At 37.8% G+C, this 21,414-nt stretch overlaps 1 pseudogene; it reads right to left on the reverse strand.

The window, feature by feature from the left end:
• Window positions 1–7,936: 7,936 nt before the first annotated feature.
• LOC108409594 (olfactory receptor 2C1-like) lies at window positions 7,937–8,891 on the reverse strand (annotated as a pseudogene).
• Between the last annotated feature and the right edge of the window lie 12,523 nt (window positions 8,892–21,414).

The raw sequence follows: 21,414 nt of genomic DNA on the forward strand, positions 1-21,414 counted from the left end.
TCTTATTGACTTGAAGTAACAGGCCAGTTTATCTGGGGACAGAGATTGTCAGAGAGACTAGTAATCTTTTTCTTTTAATGAGTGTGCTAAACCCTGTGATATGTCTTGACATGTCCAATAAGTTTACACTATATTCTCTTGCATTTTATATTATTTTATGTTCTTTTCATATTTTTATTTTAAAAAGTCTTTACTATGTGCTTTATTTTTTTTCCTTTTTGCAAAATTTATATATTTAGTTATCTTTTAACATTCCTTTTATTGAGTATAGAATCTACTTTATGAAGAGTAAAATATCCTTTGTCTCTAGTGTCTATTGGAATTAGCATAAGAAAGAATAAATCCTTTCTGAACTATTTCTCTTCCACATCATCCAATCTTAATTTAATATTTCTTAATGTTTATTACTGTATCTTCAATACCTCCATCTTTGACAACTTTATTCACTCACTTTACAGATCACTTTACTTCCACATACAAACTGTGAAGTCACCACTGAGTTTAATCTCTATAATTTTCTTCAGATTCTTTCTGACTCAGGTCGATTCCCATTTCATGCATTTCTGTTGTCTGATCCTCACCACCTCTGGACTGGTCTTCACATCTCTGAATTCTTGTATTTCAGCCTTATGAAGTTCTCTCATAGTTAAACTGCTTTATTAATATTTTTTTTGGTCGTAAATCAAGGTTTAGCATTGTATCATGATTTAGGCCTGTTTTATAACAACAGTTCTCAGGTGTTGCAGGCACTGGGGACTCTTGCCCGGTTTCTCCATCCCTGCTGCTTGTTGAACGCACTCCAATGGTTCATCCCACTGTCTTGCTCATTGTTCTCTCCTCACCCCTGGCCTTTACTGGGGTGCTGGTCCCCTTTGGATGATGCTGCCCTCTTAGCTCCAACACCTCCTCCTCAGGCTCTTTCCTTTTACACATTCTGCTCTGTTTTTGGTTTGACATTTGACAAGATCACTTCAATATTAACTTTGAATATTGGTCAAATAAAATATTTATGTGAAAAAGAAAAGAGGAGCTCGTTGCTAGCTACATCAATAAGTCACTTTATCTATCAATTTCAAAAGGGCAAAACATAAGAATAGGTAAAGCAAAATTCAATGCATGCGAGTAACAGATAACCTCAAGTTAAAATAAATACTAAAATAATGATTTTCACAAGTGGCATTAGTATGTAAAATTAATAAAATTAAATTTGTTCATGGTGAGCTGACATCACCTTTCAAACACTCCAGGAAAGAGCATTTATTGTATATGTAAGATTTTCAAACTATATTAATTTTCTTATAGTTGATAACTAATTCTATTTCTGGGAATCTTTAAAGTAAACAGATACAAGTATAAGTAAATGCATGTTAAAATGTTTGGCAATACTAACAATCGTAGTCATAAACTCTAACCAACTTTAATGACATGTAATACAACAATTGTTAAGTAACATTTGCCATGTGATGGAAGTGGATGCAGTCTTTGAAAATGAGATAACTTTCCTGTTTTCTTTAAGCTTTTGGCATAGGATAACTAATAAAAAACAAGGTTAGGTGTGCACAGTAAGTATACACAGTACATAGTAAGGTATCAAAAATGAAAAAAATAGGTATTTATTTAAGAAACTATTATAGTATATTTTGATGACCACCAATTTAATGTTTGTATTCATTATAAATAATAAATATAGACATGTGGATTGTTGTTAAAAGTACAGAAGATAACTGAAGAATGTGGAGATGAAAGCTTTTATCATCACTAAGCTGTTTTTCCTAGTACACTAAGCAGTTAACAGGGATCATATTTGAATGAACCTATTATATGAAAATATTATTTTTTATAGTTATATTTTTTATGTTTCAAATATTATATACTAAAATGTGATGTGTTCAGAATAAATTTTCAAACAAAAATAATAAATATTAGGTGACTATAAGCAGCATTAAAATATTTCAAAAGTTAATCAACATTGGGTCTTAAAAGGAAAAAGTGTGAAGTGCTTGCTTCAACTGGAAATACCTACAAAAGAGAGAGAGAGAGAGAGAGCCAAAACAAGCTCCTTCTCTAATTCATCCCTAAAGTCTCATAAGCTACCATAATCAAGACATACCAAAAATAATGGGATAGGAGATAGAAAAAGAGAAGGAGGTGAGACGTGAAAAGAGACCATGGAATAATGTGTGCGATTGCTGCCTGGGTATTTAGCTAAAATGTCAGCAGCTGAAACTCCGCTCGAAGTGAATGTCAGCAACCAGATCAGTAAATAGCATCCACTCAATGATGATTTGATTCTAATCTGCCCTCTGCCCTCCGCCCTCTACCCTCTGCCCACGAGGCGACCTCTTCAGCACTTTCTTTCTCTGCACGTGGCTTCTAAGCTCCTCTATGCGCTGGAGGTGCACTGTCACTGCCAACCTCTCTCCTACTTTGTCTCCACGCACACTTGTTATTTTTCCTAATGCCTCCTCCATATTTTTCCACCATTGTGTAATTTAAAAGTGCATGATGCGAGACTCTTGTAAGAATATCAAACCAAAACCGATAGCAGAGAGTCTCACAAATGAGCATCAGTAAATCTGCAAAGGTACCTCCGTAGAGGAATAATGAGGGGAGGGTGATACCCTCTTGGGTCATGGGTGGAAACAAGAGGGCACCATGGTGGTGTTTGCGCTGTAGTGGGTCCCATTAGAAAGAGTGAAATCTGAAATCTGCTTCAAGGACGCAGAAGCAGAAGGCATTCCCTACCAAAAGATGTGTGTTGAGCAAAGTGCTCCTGACAACATGCTGAACAGCACAGAAGGAAGGCGCCCGTCCGGGCCCCAGCCCTGCTCCACCACGGCCGACCTCGTCACCTCCTTTCCCCATAAAGTAACCCTTTGATGAACTGAAGTCTGCAGGACAGTGGGGGAACGTAACGACAGCTCTGAAAGGGGTTTGTTCTGCTGGGATTTTCTGAGCAGCCCTAGCTAGGGAGAATCCTTTCTGTGGTAATTTTGTTTTCTACATCTTTAACATTCTGGGGAACATGGCCATCATTTTGGTGTCTTGCCTGGAACCCAAACTCCACACGCCAATGTACTTTTTCCTTGGCAACCTGTCTTGTGTGGACTTCGGCTTCACCCCAGTGTTGCCCCATAGCTGTTGGTTGCCATGAGTAAGAAGACAAGAACATTAGTCGTGGGGCCTGTGTGGTGCAGCTCTACTGGCCAGGACAGCCTGGATCAGCGGCCTCATCACCTCCTTAGCTCAGTGCACGCTTACTCTGCAGCTGCCCCTTTGCCAGCATCACGAACGAGACCACATCTTCTGTGAGGTTCCTGTGCTCATCAAACTGGCCTGTGTGGATACAACTTTCAATGAGGTGCAACTCTTTGTGGCCAGTGTGCTCTTTCTACTTGCCCCTGTGTCACTTGTATCAGTCTCCTATGGCTTTGTCACTAAGCTTTACTGAGGATCAGACCAGCCACAGGCCGCCAGAAGGCCTTGGGACTGGCTCCTCCCACTTGGCTGTGGCCATTATTTTCTACAGGACCATCATTTTCATGTACCTTCAGCCAGCAAGGAGTAGCTCCAAATACCATGGACTATACCATAGTCACTCCACTCTTAAACCCCACTATCTATACTCCGAGAAACAAGGGTGTGAACGGCGCCTTGAGAACACTGGTAATGAGACGCCCTCTTGGTTCAGAGAGGATGTGAACTGCGTGCTTCATCTTAGGGGGCTGCTCTTGGCTGATGGGCATTTTGTTCCAAGTCATGTCTGCTTGTACAAAGCCATAGCGAGTAGTAAAGACAGAAGTCCACAAGATGCCGACAGACTCAAACCACAAAAGTGTTTTGTTCTTTCCAAACATCCTTCTCGTGAACTCCAGGATTCTTCTTTCTGTCTACAGAAAATGCCTTGCTTTCTCCAACAGTGCCATCAACTTTCTTTCCTGCGCAAACCCATTCTACACTTATCTAAGACCTTGTCTACTTGTTCCTAAAAGCTCAACTTAATGTTACCTTCACTCTCTAGCTTTCTTGAAAAGCCATCCAACTCACCCTCTAGGCAAAAATTAATTGTTTCCTAGTATATATACCTATCCAATCTGAAACACACTCTACTCCTACATTTTCACATATTTTATACATGCATTGTAATAAACTTAGAAATAATATAAGATCATTTCCCCACAAGGTTAGTTTAAACCAGAAAATGGACAAGTTTTGCTATATCGGGTCATTTATACTAAGAAAAACAGAAATATAATTCAGAATTGTGATATGCTAATTTGTGAAGTAAATCATGACTGTTATTTTATTAAAGTAATCAAATAAGTAAGCTCTCATTAAGCATATTCATCCATGTATTTAGATTTTTCCCTCTTTCATTAAAGGTTTAGAAGTTGAAGGTAAGTGAGAGTGTGTGTCATTCTCTTTGCCTCTCTCTTCAACGAAAGTGCACTTTCTTGGCCAATTTGTCAGTCTCAAGTATTGTAACAGAACTGTGCAAGTAAAGAAAAATTGATTTAATATACTGCTTTAAATTTAGCTCCATCTTTCATTATAATACCCATAAAGGGAAAAATGAAGCATGAAAACAGAAAGTAAAATTCATACAGAATCTGTGTGAATATCTACATGTGAAAGAATGAAAATAGACCTTTCTCTTACACCATTCACAAAAATTAACTTGAAATTAATTATCCACTTAGACGCATATCAATGAAATCCTAGCTCCTAGAAAACCCCTAGGGAGAACGACACTCGATACCAACCTTGGCAATGATTACTTGGGTAAAAGACCAAAAGAATAAACATGTGGGATACATGAAACCAAGAAAATTCTGGACAGCAAAGGCAACAAACAAAAAACTAAAAGCGTACATAATGGAAGAATGTTTTCAGTCCAGCTCTTTGATACGGGGTTAATATCAAAAATATATGTCACTCATGTAACTCAGTAACAAAAAAAAGCAAGCAATCCAATCAAAATATGGTCAGAAGACCTAAATAGAACTTTTTTCCCAAAAAAAGCACAAAAATGGCCAGTAGATATATAAAATGGGCTCCACAACACTAGTAATCAGGGAAATGCAAATCAAAACCAAAATGAGATATCACGTCACACCTGTTAGGGTGACTCTTCTCAATAAATGTTGATGGTAATGCGGAGAAAATGGAAATCTTGTAAACTGGAATGCAAATTGGTACAGACATTATGGAAAAGAGTTTGGTAGTTCCTCAACAAATAAAAATAGAGCTGCGATATGGTGTGGCAACCCCACTTCTGGGCATACATCAAAGTGGGTCAAACACAGAATCTTGAGAAGATAGCTGCACATCTGTGTTTATTACAGCATTATTTTCAATAGTCAAGATATGGAAATGACCTAAATTTCCTTCATGTATGCATTAATAAAGAAAAAATATATATTTATATACATTTAATGTAATATTTCTAAGTCATAAATGTGAAAGAAATTCTGCCAATTGCAGCATGTATGAGCCTGGAAAGAATTATGCTGTGTGAAATAGGCCAGAAAGAGAAAGACTGATATTGCATAGTCTCATGTTTATGTGGATTATAAATTAAAAATAAAAAAGCTGATTTCAAAGAAGTGTAGATTAGAATGGTTGCCACAGACTGGGGAGAGGGGAGAATGGCAAAATGTAACAAGGGGTATAAATTTTCAATTGTAGGAAGAATTAGTTCCTAGGATCTAATACATGATATATAACGTGTAGTTAAGTAATAATGTATTGTGTACTTGGAAATTACTAAAAATAAGCTTAAGATTTCTTACCACACACATCATCTTGCCAATGGGTTTAAGCCCTGGCAAGTTCACTATGGATTCAATGTGACCAAAGAAATGACAGTAGAACATTCTTGAGGTGAAAGGGTTATACCCAACTTTATTCCCACGGTGGCAGGTTAGTCACTAAAATCCCATCCAATCAGAGTGAGTCTGCATGCAGCAAGCTGGTCTCTGCCTCTGGGCCCCTCTGTCTGCACAGGCATCCTCTGGGACTCTGTCCTCGGCACTACCACCACTCCAGCCCCTGCTCTGCTCTCCTACAGCCTTGCAGCCATGCCACCGTGTCACCCAAAGCACTGGGCAGGGCTCTTCATAGAGTCAATAATGATGCATTGCCCACACATGTGTAGTGAGCTAGCTGACCAGGGCCAGGTGAGAATCCTGGCCACAGGAACCTTTATTTTATCCACACACATGTACACACACACACACACACACACATATACAAAATTAACTATGTGAGGTGAAGGTGTTAATTATCTTGACCAGAGCAGCATCATTTCTTTATGTGTGTGTGTGTGTGTGTGTGTGTGTGTGTGTGTGTATATTCACATTGTGCTACTTTAAATACATAGTTATATTTGTCAATTATTTCACAATTATTTTAATACAATAGAAAAAGATGATTAGCTAATTAAAATACTCTTCAATGCTATTTTCATATCATCATGTTCTAGTTTAATATCTATAGAAATGTAATAAATAATAAAGTTTATTTTAAAGAAGGAATTGATTGGATACTGGGGGAAAAAAGTAAAGCAATAGAGGAATGATAAGAGAAAAGAAAGGATAAACACACAGCTACAGCTTCGCTGGGTCACCCAACAGTGTAACAAGTATTTTCCACAATTCTTCCTTCTGAGAAGTTTTATTAGCCTGTTGATGAAATGCCCTGTCCGTGCAACAGCTCTGAAAAAGGAACTCCGGCTTGACTCCACAGCATAGCGCACAAATATTCCCCTCCCCTCATCTTCAGGCAACACCTTCAGCTGAGACTCCTGCTTTTATGCATGTGATATTAATTCCACCGTTCACCAACACCCAGGTCTGCTCTACTGAAACTAACACTTGGTAATGACACCTAGTACCACTGCAAGACTCTGGGATAAACCAGAAAATGGGTATGTCCTATAATTTATTTACATGGATGGTATCTTAGGTATTTCTAATACCACAGAGGTCTAGAAAATGTTCAGTAAACCTTTAAGGAAATTTCCAAGTCGATCATTGTGCTCACCTGCTGAGAGCACACTTTATACCTGAGTTGCATTTGTAAAAACTCAGTTGGATTTAGGCAAATTTGTGTTTCTGCAAATTCACAACAAAGGACATAGAGAATTCATGAGTCACATACTTTTGCTTTTTCCTACTTTGTGTTATCATAAAATGGCCCTAGTTTATGCAAGTAGAAGAAAATATTTACCTAAATATGTAACATATTTATAATCACATAGAAATTAAGTTTGCATTAAATATACACAATTCTTTGTGTCATGGAATAAGATGCCCACACCTCTTCTGGTCTGAGATAGGAAGTGAAGATCGGAGGCACTTCATTGTCATGGATTCACCTTCTGGAAATTCCAAATAGAAGAATATTGCACTACATGTGCAGGTGGCATGCCTCGTTTGTACCCAACGTGTCATCCTCACAGTCAAATTACCACGGAAAGACTGCATAGGTAATAAAGACTTAGAGTAATTAAGGGGAAATTTTCCCTCATTCAGGCTCATGGAGAAAAATCTATAATATAAATTTTCCTCATATTTTTATTCAAAAACACATATGTAACAGATCATTAATAATTTATTGAAAGGGTAAATTTCAATAAATTAAAAATTGTTCATCCCATGCTGCTTATGTTTACAAAATAATAGTAGTAATTCTTTAAACATTAACTCTGAAAGTAGTAATTTCTCAGTGACAAATATATTTTAAACACAGTACATGGACAAAATTGATATTATATTTATACACATTTTCTTAACCAAATGCAACTTTAAAATGCAGGAATAAAGAATAACACAGTAAGTACTTCCTCTGAGATAAACATACCTGTTTATATGATGATTGAAAGAGTTATTTATGTAGAATGAGTAATGCCATGATTTAAAACATTTGCTCTGGTTCAAAATATCACATTCCTCTTTCCCCTCACGCTGCCCCCCTTCCTCAGGAGTCTTTGAAGGGCCCCCTTCACCTCTTTGTTCTGCAGGGTGTAGATGAGGGGGTTCAGCAGCAGTGTAACCATGGTGAAGAAGAAGGTGAAGAACTTGCCATGTTTGGAAGCAAATTGGTTCTCAGGGTCTGTGTACACCATGGCCACCGTCCCATATAATATGAAGACCACGGGTGAGGTGGGAGGAGCAGGTGGTGATGGCCTTCTGCCGTCCCTCCTCAGACTGGATTTTCCCCAAGGCTTGAGCTATGAAGCCATAGGAAGTCAGGATCAACCCCACTGGCACCACGGTGAAGAGGAGAGCAGAGATGGTCATCTGCAACCCACTGGCTGAGGTGTCTGTGCACGCCAGGCGTATGAGGGCAGGCACCTGACACAGGAAGTCATCCAGGCGGTGGTGGGCGCAGAAGAGAAACTGGAATGTGATGGGGGTTTGGGTCACAGATTCCAGCAGGCCGCACAGCCAGGCCGTGAGCACCAGCTTCCAGCACAGCAGACGGTTCATGATGACAGTGTAGTGCAGGGGCCGGCAGATAGCGACGTAGCGGTCAAAGGCCATCACCACCAGCATGACGCCTTCTGTGGCCCCAAGACAGAGCAACACACAGACTTGGAGGACACAGCCTGTGTAGGTGATGCTCTTGTCTGGCCCCCACAGGTTGGACAACATCTGGGGCACAGCAGCTGTGGTGTAGCAGAGATCCAGGAAGGAGAGATTGCTGAGGAAGAAGTACATGGGGGTGTGGAGACGAGGGTCCGCGCAGGAGAGCAGGATGATGGTCAGGTTGGAGAGGACGATCATGGTGTACAAGAGGATCACAGCCCAGAAGAGAACCGTTTCCAGCTGAGACCACTCAGAGCAGCCCAGAAGGATGAAGCCCCCTGGGAAACTATTACTGGCCATTCCTTTGGGGTTTGGACAAAACTACGAGTAAGATGTGAATGGATTTTGTAGAAAGGCTAGCCTGTCATTTACTCACAGTGCAAGCATTAGCAGTGTTACTGGGGGTCTTGGAACATGGGATACATGGGGGGTGGGGGTGGGGGAGATTCCCTTAAAATAGTTCTATGGGACACATTCTGTCTCCATAAGGTTTTGATTTTTACATGAAAAGGGTGTCTGTAAGGAGCAGCCCTTTGGGTTCATCTCAGGGACCTATAATCACAACATCCCTGATAGATAATTACCTTAGATCCCCCCAGGTTGTCTCAATGCTGTGAATGCAATGGCTCTATAACATGTTTCAGATGAAATATCAAATTCAAATTTTCATCTTTGGAATGTATAGTCCCTCAGTGTAACAGGGCATTATTTACATCGTTCAGTGACGTGAACAGGAACACATGAAGTGGGGATCATCCCTGGAAAAAGGCGCTGCCGCTCTCCATGCGGACTCTCAACCAGAGCCCCAGCCCCTGAGCCGTTCCCTACGCGCATGAGGAGCCAGCGTGGCACGAGGGGTGCACCAGGTCTCAGATGCAGCGTCCTAAATTGGACACCCGGTTCCTTCATCTTAACTAAAGTAATTCAAATTACTGCACGTAAATAACTTATAAGACGCAAGTCACTATTCTCCTCAAGGAAATGGATATAATAATGCCCACCTCAGGGGTAATAGTGCCTGCTACTTTTTGGCACAAAACGCCACCAAAGAATATAAAAATATTGAAATGAAAGCATTATGAAAGCTCTCTAATTCTCGCTCCACGAATGTCCGATGTATTTTTCTTAAAGACACAGAAGCACAATCTGGTGCTGAGGATGTGTGCCACTTACAAAAAGTCCATGGTATCTTACAGATCTCTCATATTTATTGATCAAATGGTTGTTAACAACAATAAAATTCTGTATAGGGGAGTCCATGCTCAATGCACAATCATTAATCCATCTCAAGCCTAATTCTCATCAGTCTCCAATCATCTGAAGTGTAACGAACAAGTTCTTACATGGTGAACAAATTCTTAGATAGTGAATAAGTTCTTACAAGGTGAACAGTACAAGGGCAGTCATCACAAAAACTTTTGGTTTTGATAACTCATTATGAATTATAAACAATCAGGTCAAATATGAATATTCGTTTGATTTTTATACTTGATTTATATGTGAATCCCACATTTCTCCCTTTATTATTATTAATATTATTATTTTTAATAAAATGCTGAAGTGGTAGGTAGATGCAAGATAAAGGTAGAAAACATAGTTCAGTGTTGTAAGAGAGCAAATGTAGATGATCAGGTGTGTGCCTGTAGACTATGTGTTAATTCAAGCTAGACAAGGGTAATAAAACATCCATGGATGCAGAAGATTTCTCTCAAAACAGGGGGGTGAGGTTCTAAGCCTCACCTCTGTTGATCCCCAATTTCTCACCTGATGGCCCCCCTGTGACTGTGCCTGTCTTAGGTTGTTTCTCCCTTGAGGAATCTTACCTGTCTCTGGCTAACCAGTCATCTTCCAGGGCCATACAGGGAAATGTAAAGTTGGTAAGTGAGAGAGAAGCCATATTGTTTGAAAAGGTTAGCTTTTTACTTCTTTGCAGATTTATGCCCTGTGGCTTCTATGCCCAGCATTTTTCTTGAGGTATCTTTACCACCTGGAAGAATTATGATACTCGGTAAATTCGATATGAGAAACGAATTCTATTTAAGGGTTGTAATTAGGAAGGAAGAAGAAAATACTGCAGAAGTAGCAGACAGAAGAAAACATGGGAAGATTGTTTCTTTGACATATCTTCTTGTAGAGTAACTTAAGCATATAGGTTTTCAACTACTAATTAAATTGTGCACACACATTAACATAATAGGAATACAGTTACATAACCAAAGCAGATCTATAATTACCAGCTATCTCCAGTGAAGCCAAGAAAACCAGTTAGGCACCCTAGGCATTTGTGAAAATTTCTCTATGATATGATGGATATTGTCCAACTTTACTTGACCAGTCTGAGAGAAATCAAACAGATTAAAACAACCCATTCCTGGGAACTGTTCACATCCCATATGTTCTTTTAACCGTAGATAGTCTGTAGTTGTAAGATTTTGGAGCGCTACAACTTGTACTTCTCCTACTTCTTGCTTGAGTTCCAATAGTATAGATCCAGTCAAATTTGTTGTTTTACTGTACACACAGGCCAGCTTAGATACCTCCTTCTTCATTCCAATGGCAAGTCCAGGAACCAGTGGGATGAATGCAGCTACAACTGCAGCATTGCCTGGATCTTTGTTGAGGTTTTTTGATGATCATCTTCTGGTATGACTCTTCCAGAGAGTGCTGATGTTGGAAGTTCCTCTTCATATCGTATCTTAGTTCATTTTCTGGGTAGCCAAATTAGGTTTTGATCCTCTGTATAAACACAAACAGACCCTTTGCCCACACTTTGATATGCCCTTCATACCATTGTGTAGGACTCATTGGAGGTCAACAAACAGGAACTGCTTTTTTTTTTTAAGGGAAAGGAATATTATCAGAAAAATGTACTACCATAGCTGATCATGTGACACCCTTTAAGTGATCAAAATTAAGGATATTTAAAGCATGCATTAATCGTTGATTTACAGTTAGTTTTATCCTATCAGGGAGTAATCCTCCTTCTCTTTCTTTTTTTTTTTGTTATCTTTAATCTACACTTACATGAAGAATATTATGTTTACTAGGCTCTCCCCTATACCAGGTCCCCCCTATAAACCCCTTTACAGTCACTGTCCATCAGCATAGCAAAATGTTGTAGAACCACTGCTTGTCTTCTCTGTGTTGTACAGCCCTCCCCTTTCTCCCAACCCCCCCCACATTATGCATGCAAATATTAATACACCTCTTCTTCTTCACCCCCCTTTATCCCTCCCTACACACCCATCCTCCCCAGTCCCTTTCCCTTTGGTACCTGTTAGTCCATTCTTGGGTTCTGTGATTCCACTGCTATTTTGTTCCTTCAGTTTTTCCTTTGTTCTTATACTCCACAGATGAGTGAAATCATCTGGTATTTCTCTTTTTCAGCTTGGCTTATTTCACTGAGCATAATACCCTCCAGGTCCATCCATGTTGCTGCAAATGGTAGGATTCTCCCTCTTCTTATGGCTGAGTAGTATTCCATTGTGTATATTTACCACATCTTCTTTATCCATTCATCTACCGATGGACATTTAGGTTGCTTCCAATTCTTGGCTATTGTAAATAGTGCTGCGATAAACATAGAGGTGCATCTGTCTTTCTCAAACTTGATTGCTCCATTCTTAGGGTCAATTCCTAGGAGTGGAATTCCGGGATCAAATGGGAAGTCTGTTTTGAGCATTTTGAGGAACCTCCATACTGCTTTCCACAATGGTTGAACTAATTTACATTCCCACCAGCAGTGTAGGAGGGTTCCCCTTTCTCCACAGCCTTGCGAACATTTGTTGTTGTTTGTCTTTTGGATGGCAGCCATCCTTACTGGTGTGAGATGATTCTTCATTGTAGTTTTAATTTGCATTTCTCTGATAATTAGTGATGTGGAGCATCTTTTCATGTGTCTGTTGGCCATCTGTATTTCTTTCTTGGAGAACTGTATGTTCAGTTCCTCTGCCCATTTTTTAATTGGATTATTTGATTTTTGTTTGTTGAGGCATGTGAGCTCTTTATATATTTTGGACATCAAGCCTTTATCGGATCTGTCATTTACAAATATATTCTCCCATACTGTAGGGTTCCTTTTTGTTCTATTGATGGTGTCTTTTGCTGTACAGAAGCTTTTCAGCTTAATATAGTACCACTTGTTCATTTTTGCTGTTGTTATCCTTGCCCGGGGAGATATGTTCAAGAAGAGGTCACTCATGTTTATGTCTAAGAGGTTTTTGCCTATGTTTTATTCCACGAGTTTAATGGTTTCATGACTTACATTCAGGTCTTTGATCCATTTTGAATTTACTTTTGTATATGGGGTTAAACAATGGTCCAGTTTCATTCTCCTACATGTAGCTGTCCAGTTTTGCCAGCACCATCTGTTGAAGAGGCTGTCATTTCCCCATTGTATGTCCATGGCTCCTTTATCGTATATTAATTGACCATATATGTTTGGGTTAATGTCTGGAGTCTGTAATTTGTTCCACTGGTCTGTGACTCTGTTCTTGTGCCAGTACCAAATTGTCTTGATTACTATGGCTTTGTAGTAGAGCTTGAAGTTGGGGAGTGAGATCTCCCCCCACTTTATTCTTCCTTCTCAGGATTGCTTTGGCTATTCGGGGTCTTTGGTGTTTCCGTATGAATTTTTGAACTATTTATTCCAGTTCATTGAAGAATGTTGTTGGTAATTTGATAGGGATTGCATCAAATCTGTATATTGCTTTGGGCAGGATGGCCATTTTGACGATATTCAATCTTCCTAGCCACGAGCATTGGATGAGTTCCATTTGTTAGTGTCCCCTTTAATTTCTATTAAGAGTGACTTGTAGTTTTCAGAGTATAGGTCATTCACTTTTTTGGTTAGATTTATTCCTAGGAATTTTATTCTTTTTGATGCAATTGTGAATGGAATTGTTTTCCTGATTTCTCTTTCTATTGGTTCATTGTTAGTGTATAGGAAAGCTACAGATTTCTGTGTGTTAATTTTGTATCCTGTAACTTTGCTGTATTCTGATATCAGTTCTAGTAGTTTTGGAGTGGAGTCTTTAGGGTTTTTTTATGTACAGTATCATATCATCTGCAAATAGTGACAGTTTAACTTCTTCTTTACCAATCTGGATTCCTTGTATTTCTTTGTTTTGTCTGATTGCCGTGGCTAGGACCTCCAGTACTATGTTAAATAACAGTGGGGAGAGTGGGCATCCCTGTCTTGTTCCCGATCTCAGAGGAAATGCTTTCAGCTTCTCGCTGTTCAGTATAATGTTGACTGTGGGTTTATGATATATGGCCTTTATTATGTTGAGGTATTTGCCCTCTATTCCCATTTTGCTGATAGTTTTTATCATGAATGGATGTTGAATTTTGTCAAATGCTTTTTCAGCATCTATGGAGATGATCATGTGGTTTTTGTTCTTCTTTTTGTTCATGTGGTGGAAGATGTTGATGGATTTTCGAATGTTGTACCATCCTTGCATCCCTGGGATGAATCCCACTTGGTCATGGTGTATGATCCTTTTGAAATTCTTTTGAATTCAATTTGCTAATATTTTATTGAGTATTTTTGCATCTACATTCATCAGGGACAATGGTCTGTAATTTTCTTTTTTGGTGGGGTCTTTGCCTGGTTTTGGTATTAGGGTGATTTTGGCTTCATAGAATGAGTTTGGGAGTATTCCCTCCTCTTCTGTTTGTTGGAATGCTTTAAGGAGAATAGGTGTTATGTCTTCTCTGTGTGTCTGATAAAATTCCGAGGTATATCCGTCCGGCCTGGGGGTTTTGTTGTTGGGTAGGTTTTTTATTACTGTTTCAATTTCTTTGCTTGTAATTGGTTTGTTTAACTTTTGTGTTTCTTCCTTGGTCAGTCTTGGAAGGTTGTATTTTTCTAGGAAGTTGTCCATTTCTTCTAAGTTTTCCAGCTTGTTGGCGTATAGGTTTTCATAGCAGTCTTTAATAATTCTTTGTATTTCTGTGGAGTCTGTCATGTTTTTTCCATTCTCATTTCTGATTCTGTTGATTTGTGTTGATTCTCTTTTTCTCTTAAGTTTGGCTAGAGGCTTATCTATTTTGTTTATTTTATCAAAGAACCAACTCTTGGTTTCATTGATTTTTGCTATTGTTTTATTCTTCTCAATTTTGTTTATTTCTTCTCTGATCTTTATTATTTCCCTCCTTCTGCTGACGTTAGGCCTCATTTGTTCTTCTTTTTCCAATTTTAATAAATATGATGTCAGACTATTCATTTGGGATTGTTTTTCCTTCTTCAAGTGTGCCTGGATCGCTATATTCTTTCCTCTTAGGACTGCTTTCACTGTGTCCCACAGAAGTTGGGGCTTTGTGATGTTGTTGTCATTTGTTTCTATATATTCCTTGATCTCTATTTTAATTTGTTCGTTGATCCATTGATAATTTAGGATCATGTTGTTAAGCCTCCATGTGTTTGTGAGCCTTTTTGTTTTCTTTGTAGAATTTATTTCTACTTTTATATCTTTGTGGTCTGAAAAGTTGGTTGGTAGTATTTCAATATTTTGGAATTTACTGAGGCTCTTTTTGTGAGCTAGTATGTGCTCTATTCTGGGGAATGTTCCATGTGCACTTGAGATGAATGTGTATCCTGTTTCTTTTGGATGTAGAGTTCTATAGATGTCTATTAGGTCCATCTGTTCTACTGTGTTGTTCAGTGCCTCCGTGTCCTTACTTATTTTCTGCCCAGTGGATCTATCCTTTGGGGTGAATGGAGTGCTGAAGTCTCTAAAATGAATGCATTGCATTCTATTTCCTCTTTTAGTTCTGTCAGTATTTGTTTCACATATGCTGGTGCTCTTGTGTTGGGTGCATATATATTTAGAATGGTTATATCCTCTTGTTGGACTGAGCCCTTTATCATTATGTAGTGTCCTTCTTTATCTCTTGTTATTTTCTTTGTTTTGAAGTCTATTTTGTCTGATAAAAGTACTGCAACCCCTGCTTTCTTCTCTCTGTTGTTTGCCTGAAATATGTTTTTCCATCCCTTGACTTTTAGTCTGTGCATGTCTTTGGGTTTGAGTTGAGTCTCTTGTAAGCAGCATATGCATGGGTCATGCTTTTTTATCCATTCTATTACTCTGTGTCTTTTGATTGGTGCTTTCAGCCCATTTACATTTAGGATGACTATTGAAAGATATGTACTTATTTCCATTGCAGACTTTAAATTCGTGGTTACCAAAGGTTCAAGGTTAGCCTCTTTAGTATCCTACCGCCTAACTTAGCTCACTTATTGAGCTGTTATATACACTTTCTGAAGATTCTTTTCTTCTCTCCCTTCTTATTCCTCCTTCTCCATTCTTCATATGTTGGGTGTTTTGTTCTGTGCTCTTTCTAGGAGTGCTCCCATCTAGAGCAGTCCCTGTAAAATGCCCTGTAGAGGTGGTTTGTGGGAAGCACATTCCCTCAGCTTTTGCTTGTCTGGGAATTGTTTAATCCCACCATCATATTTAAATGATAGTCGTCCTGGATACAGTATCCTTGGTTCAAGGCCCTTCTGTTTCATTGCATTAAATATATCATGCCATTCACTTCTGGCCTGTAGGGTTTCTGTTGAGAAGTCTGATGTTAGCCTGATGGGTTTTCCTTTATAGGTGACCTTCTTCTCTCTAGCTGCTTTTAAAACTCTTTCCTTGTCCTTGATCTTTGCCATTTTAATTATTATGTGTCTTGGTGTTGTCCTCCTTGTATCCTTTCTGTTGAGGGTTCTGTGTATTTCTGTGGTCTGTTTGATTATTTCCTCCCCCAGTTTGAGGAAGTTTTCACCAATTATTTCTTCCAAGATACTTTTCATCCCTTTTCCTCTCTCTTCTTCTTCTGCTACCCATATAATACGGATATTGTTCCTTTTGGATTGGTCACACAGTTCCCTTAATATTGTTTCATTCCTGGAGATCCTTTTATCTCTCTCTATGTCAGCTTCCATGCATACCTGTTCTCTGGTTTCAATTCCATCAATGGCCTCTTGCATCTTATCCATTCTGCTTATAAATCCCCAGGGTTTGTTTCACTTCTGTAATCTCCTTCCTGGCATCTGTGATCTCCCTCTGGACTTCATCCCTTAGCTCTTGCATATTTGTCTGCATCTCCATTAGCATGTTTATGATTTTTATTTTGAATTCTTTGTCAGGAAGACTGGTTAGGTCTGTCTCCTTCTCTGGTGTCTCTGTGATCTTGGTTTGCCTGTAATTTTGTCTTTTCATGGTGATAGGAATAGTTTGGACTAGTGACAGCTGGAAGAACTTCCCTTCTTGTTGGTTTGTGGCCTTCCTTTCCAGGGAGAATAGCTACCTTGGGTGGCTTGTGCTACCTCTGGTTCTTGCTGCCCTGTTTCCCTAGTACCCAGGGCCCCATGCATGCACTGTGTCTGCGCTCTGGTCCGGATGGCTGGGGCTGGGTGTTCAGCAGTCCTGGGCTCCTTCTCCCTCCCACTAAGACCTCTCTCCTCCCACTGGGAGCTTTGGGGAGGGGCGCTCAGGACCCACCAGGCCGGGGTTTGTATCTTACCCCTTTTGCGAGGCGCTGGGTTCTCGCAGGTGTGGATGTGGTCTGGATGTTGTCCTGTGTCCTCTGGTGTTTATTCTAGGAAGAGTTGTCTTTGTTATATTTTCATAGATATAGGTGGTTTTGGGAGGAGATTTCCACTGCTCTTCTCATGCCGCCATCTTGGCTCCACCTTTTTTTTTAGTTACTTTTTAAAGATTATCATTTCACACTCTGTGGCTAAGCAAGAGGCATGTGCCCAGATATGGGGAGATAGGTCACAATCTCAGTTTCTCTATGTGAAGTTCCCAGGACTATGCTTGAGTTCATCTCATTTCCTCACTGCAGGGTGTCCTGAAAATTAACTACAGAATATCCATTTTGTTCCATCAGCCTGTATCACATCTTTAGTTCTCTCAGTGTCCACAGAGTTTAATCCAGGCACTTACTTTCACCTGGCTCAGAATGTGATACTGCATTAAAATCTGCATTTAGAAAAGAATGTCCTAGTTTATCATCTTGATTTTGTATTGAAAAGATACCATGGTTTCACTTTTCTTTATGTAAAGAAAAAATAAATTTGAATCAATGGTATTACTTATTTTTTACTAAAATTCTTTGAGTTACTTTTTAAAGATTATCGTTTCACACTCTAAATGCATTTTATCAGAACCATAGGGAATTCAACATACATGAAACAAAAGAAAAAATAAACCAATCTCTAATCCCACCATCAAATATATTTACTTTGGTTTCTTATTTTCAACATATACTTTAATAAATAATGTAAATATGCATAAATATATAGTATATAAAATGTCAGAATAATTTAAACTGCTTATGGCTATAATTTTGCCTAAAGAATAAAATTATATATAATCTTATGTCTTATTTAAATATTTTTAGAAATATCATTCTTTTAAATTAATTTAAATCTCCATAGTATTTTACATTAGTAATAGAATTTATATAAAGTATTCTATTAAATGTAAGCCTCATAGAATTTTTGATAACATAAAATAACCCTAGAATGAGTATACATAAATACATTATTTACTCTAATAACACACTTTTTTAAATAAGACAGTACTGTCACATTCAGATTCCAGATGCTTCACATGAAGGATCTACTCTGATCTTAGTCAAACTATAAATTAGTCATGGGGATGAAAGTAGAGCATAGAGAATATAGTCAGTAGTTCTGAACATCTTTCTTCATTGACAGATAATAACTACAGTAGTAGAGGTTAGTATTTAATAATGTATATAACTATCAAATCTCTTCATTGTATACTTGAAGCCAACACAGTACTGTATATCAACTATACTTCAATAAAAATAAGTACATCAAACACATAAAAAGAATCTACCCTGTTCTACCACAGAAGACAGTTTTGGTCTTTTATCATTCTCACAATCATTATAATCATAATTTTTCTTACATATAATTCAGCATGTAAAAGCATCTTATTGTGGGTGTAATTTTCATTTTTAATCGCTCATGAATTCGTTTGCTTTTGTAAATTTTTCACCAAAATGTTTGTGGTATTTTTAAACTTGGTATGTTAATCTTTTTCTGTTAATATGTAAGATGTTATTACTTATTACTGCCTCTGTTTTTAATATAAATTCCAAATAAATTCCATTAATTTAAACATCTTTTCAATTGGCCTCCCTCTTATTATGCTCTTCAGATTTTTTTAAGTCTTAATTTAGTTTCCATGGTACCTTCTTCATCTATCCGTTTGCCTTGTTATTTTCAAGTTCTATTTTCTGCATCTAAACCTTTAATCTGTACCATATTTTAAAATGTGAAACTATCTAAGTTTTAATTCTAATTTGTTATCTTACCAGAATGTTTCACTGAAAAATCTTTCTCAGTTCACTCGATCAAAATGGCAAATTGCACCTTTTTCTTTTTTACCAAGAACTCTGCCACCATTATGGCAGGAGCCACACATTCCATTGTCATGGCTATGGCCAAAAATTAATGGAATTACTAAGGGACTAGTCTCTCAATTTCTCTCTCTCTCTTATATTCATCAAATTACATCATTAAAAACTTTCTTTGATGACACTAGTAATACCTAACACATCATTCAATATGGAGATTAGTCCTAAAATAGGCAATAAATTCCTAAGGCTGAAAGTAATACTTACTACATAGTTTGATATGTAGATTAACTCTAAATAGTCAATAAATTCCTTAAGGCTGACCCCGTCAGCCTTAACACATATAAAAATTAGTACATATAAAGTACCCAAAGATGTGAAATCATTAAACTCTAGAGTTTATTTTAAAATATGTTATACTAAAAAAGTTCATTAATCATTACTTTATTCCTTTTAATATGAAGAATTTTACAAATTCACTGTTGTGATATGAAAAAATGAAATAGTATACAGTAACATTGCTGCAACAAAACAGTAAAATATTTGAGTCCACGTGGGTTTAACATACAGATTCCACATAAATTACAGAGGAGGATCCTGTGGCTGAAAGAATACACTCATTTCTGCATCTGAAATACATCATGTTTCACAAAGTTCCAAAGAAATTTCAGCAGTTTCCTCGAAGGAAAAAGGAAATGTTTTTCCTTTTGAATTTATGAAAATCTGATTATTTTGTATGCCTTAATTTTGTAACTGTTACACCTTAGCTAAGTAGCTTACCTGGGTTGAAAAATGGGTCACTGTCTGGCTCTGGAAATAGAAGGCAGCCTCCCTGGGTGCCATCTGGAGAACTTTCTTGCCTTGAGTACCTAACCTTCAGCAACTCCTCAGTTAATCACACAGCACTGTGCGGTCATCAGCAAACGTGAGTAAAGGGGGAGACACTTTTTTTCTGCTGAGGAAAGAGCATCAGAGAGCAAGGGCAGCATGCCATCTCAGGGGGTCCCTGGAGCCTGGTCATTGCAGGTAACTAGGTGCAAGTCTGGATAAGTTACAAAAGCTCATGAAATAAGAAAAAGCTTCCCTTTCTTCAGTCTTAGTGAATTTAAGAAAACTGAAATTATACCAAGTATATATTCTGATCACAATGGTAAGAAGTTAGAAATCACTAACAGAAGGTAACTCACAAGTACATGAAAATAATAGATACATTATTGAACAACCAATGGGCCAAAGAAATATGGAGAAAAATAAAAATACCTCAAAACAAAACAAAATGGAAACACACCATACAAAAATATATGGGATGCTTCAAAAATAATTCTGAAATTGAAGATGCAGGGATAAACTTCTACATTAACAAAAAAGAAACCAAAATCTTCAAATAAACCATCTAACTTTACAACACAAGCTCCTAGAAAAGTAAAAACAACTAACACCAATGTGAGCAGAAGGGAGACAATAACAAAGATTACAGCAGAAATAAATGAAATAGACATCAGAAAAGCAATGGAAAATGTCAATTTTAAATTCAGGATCTGAACTTAAAGCAGGAATTTTGAAAATATAAACACATTTGACAAACCTTAGTCAGACAACAAAGAAAAAAGGAGAACACTCAATAAATAAAATATGAAATGAAATATAAGGCATTAAAATGGGTATGACAGAAATACAAAGGATCATAAGAGACTGCTCTGAAGAGCTATATACCAACACTTATGATAACCTAGAGGAAATAGAAAGATTCCTAGTAACATACAAGAAGGACTCAGGAAGAGAGAAAATCTGAAAGAACAATAATAACTGAAGAGATTGTCAGTAATCAAGACCTTCCCAGTGAAGAACAGCTCTGGCTCAGGAACTTCTGCTGGTCAAATCCACCAAACACTTATAAAAAAGTAGTATTGCTATTCATTTTCAAATGTCTCTAAAAAGTTAGGAGAAGGGAACACCCCCCATCTCATTTTAGGAGGATGGCATTAGCATTTTACCAAAGCCAGTTAAAAACACTGAGAAAGCTACCAACCAATATTACTGATGAATGTAAATGCAAAATTCCTCTTGAAAAATTTGCCAAAAAATAAAACACAATTCAATAGCACAGAAAATGGATTATCTACAATGATCAAGGGAGATTGGTCAGTCCCTGGTATGCAATCATTCAATAAACACAATCAATAAATAAGATACAGTATATATTCATAGAATGAAAGTTAAAAATAACCTGATCATCTCAACAGATAAAGAAAAATTATTGACAAAACTCATCATTTAATGATTAAAAAGCCTCAAAAAATGGGTATAGAAGGAATATACCTGTAATATAGTGAGTTCTAAGAAATACATGTATTTGGACATTTATATGACCAAATATATATATTTCCCAGATATATTTGGTCTTCATCCACAGCTCCTGAAAACATTGCCAAGTCTTAAA

This window comes from Manis javanica, chromosome 14 (assembly GCF_040802235.1).
Source record: "Manis javanica isolate MJ-LG chromosome 14, MJ_LKY, whole genome shotgun sequence".
Classification (NCBI taxonomy): Eukaryota; Metazoa; Chordata; class Mammalia; order Pholidota; family Manidae; genus Manis; species Manis javanica.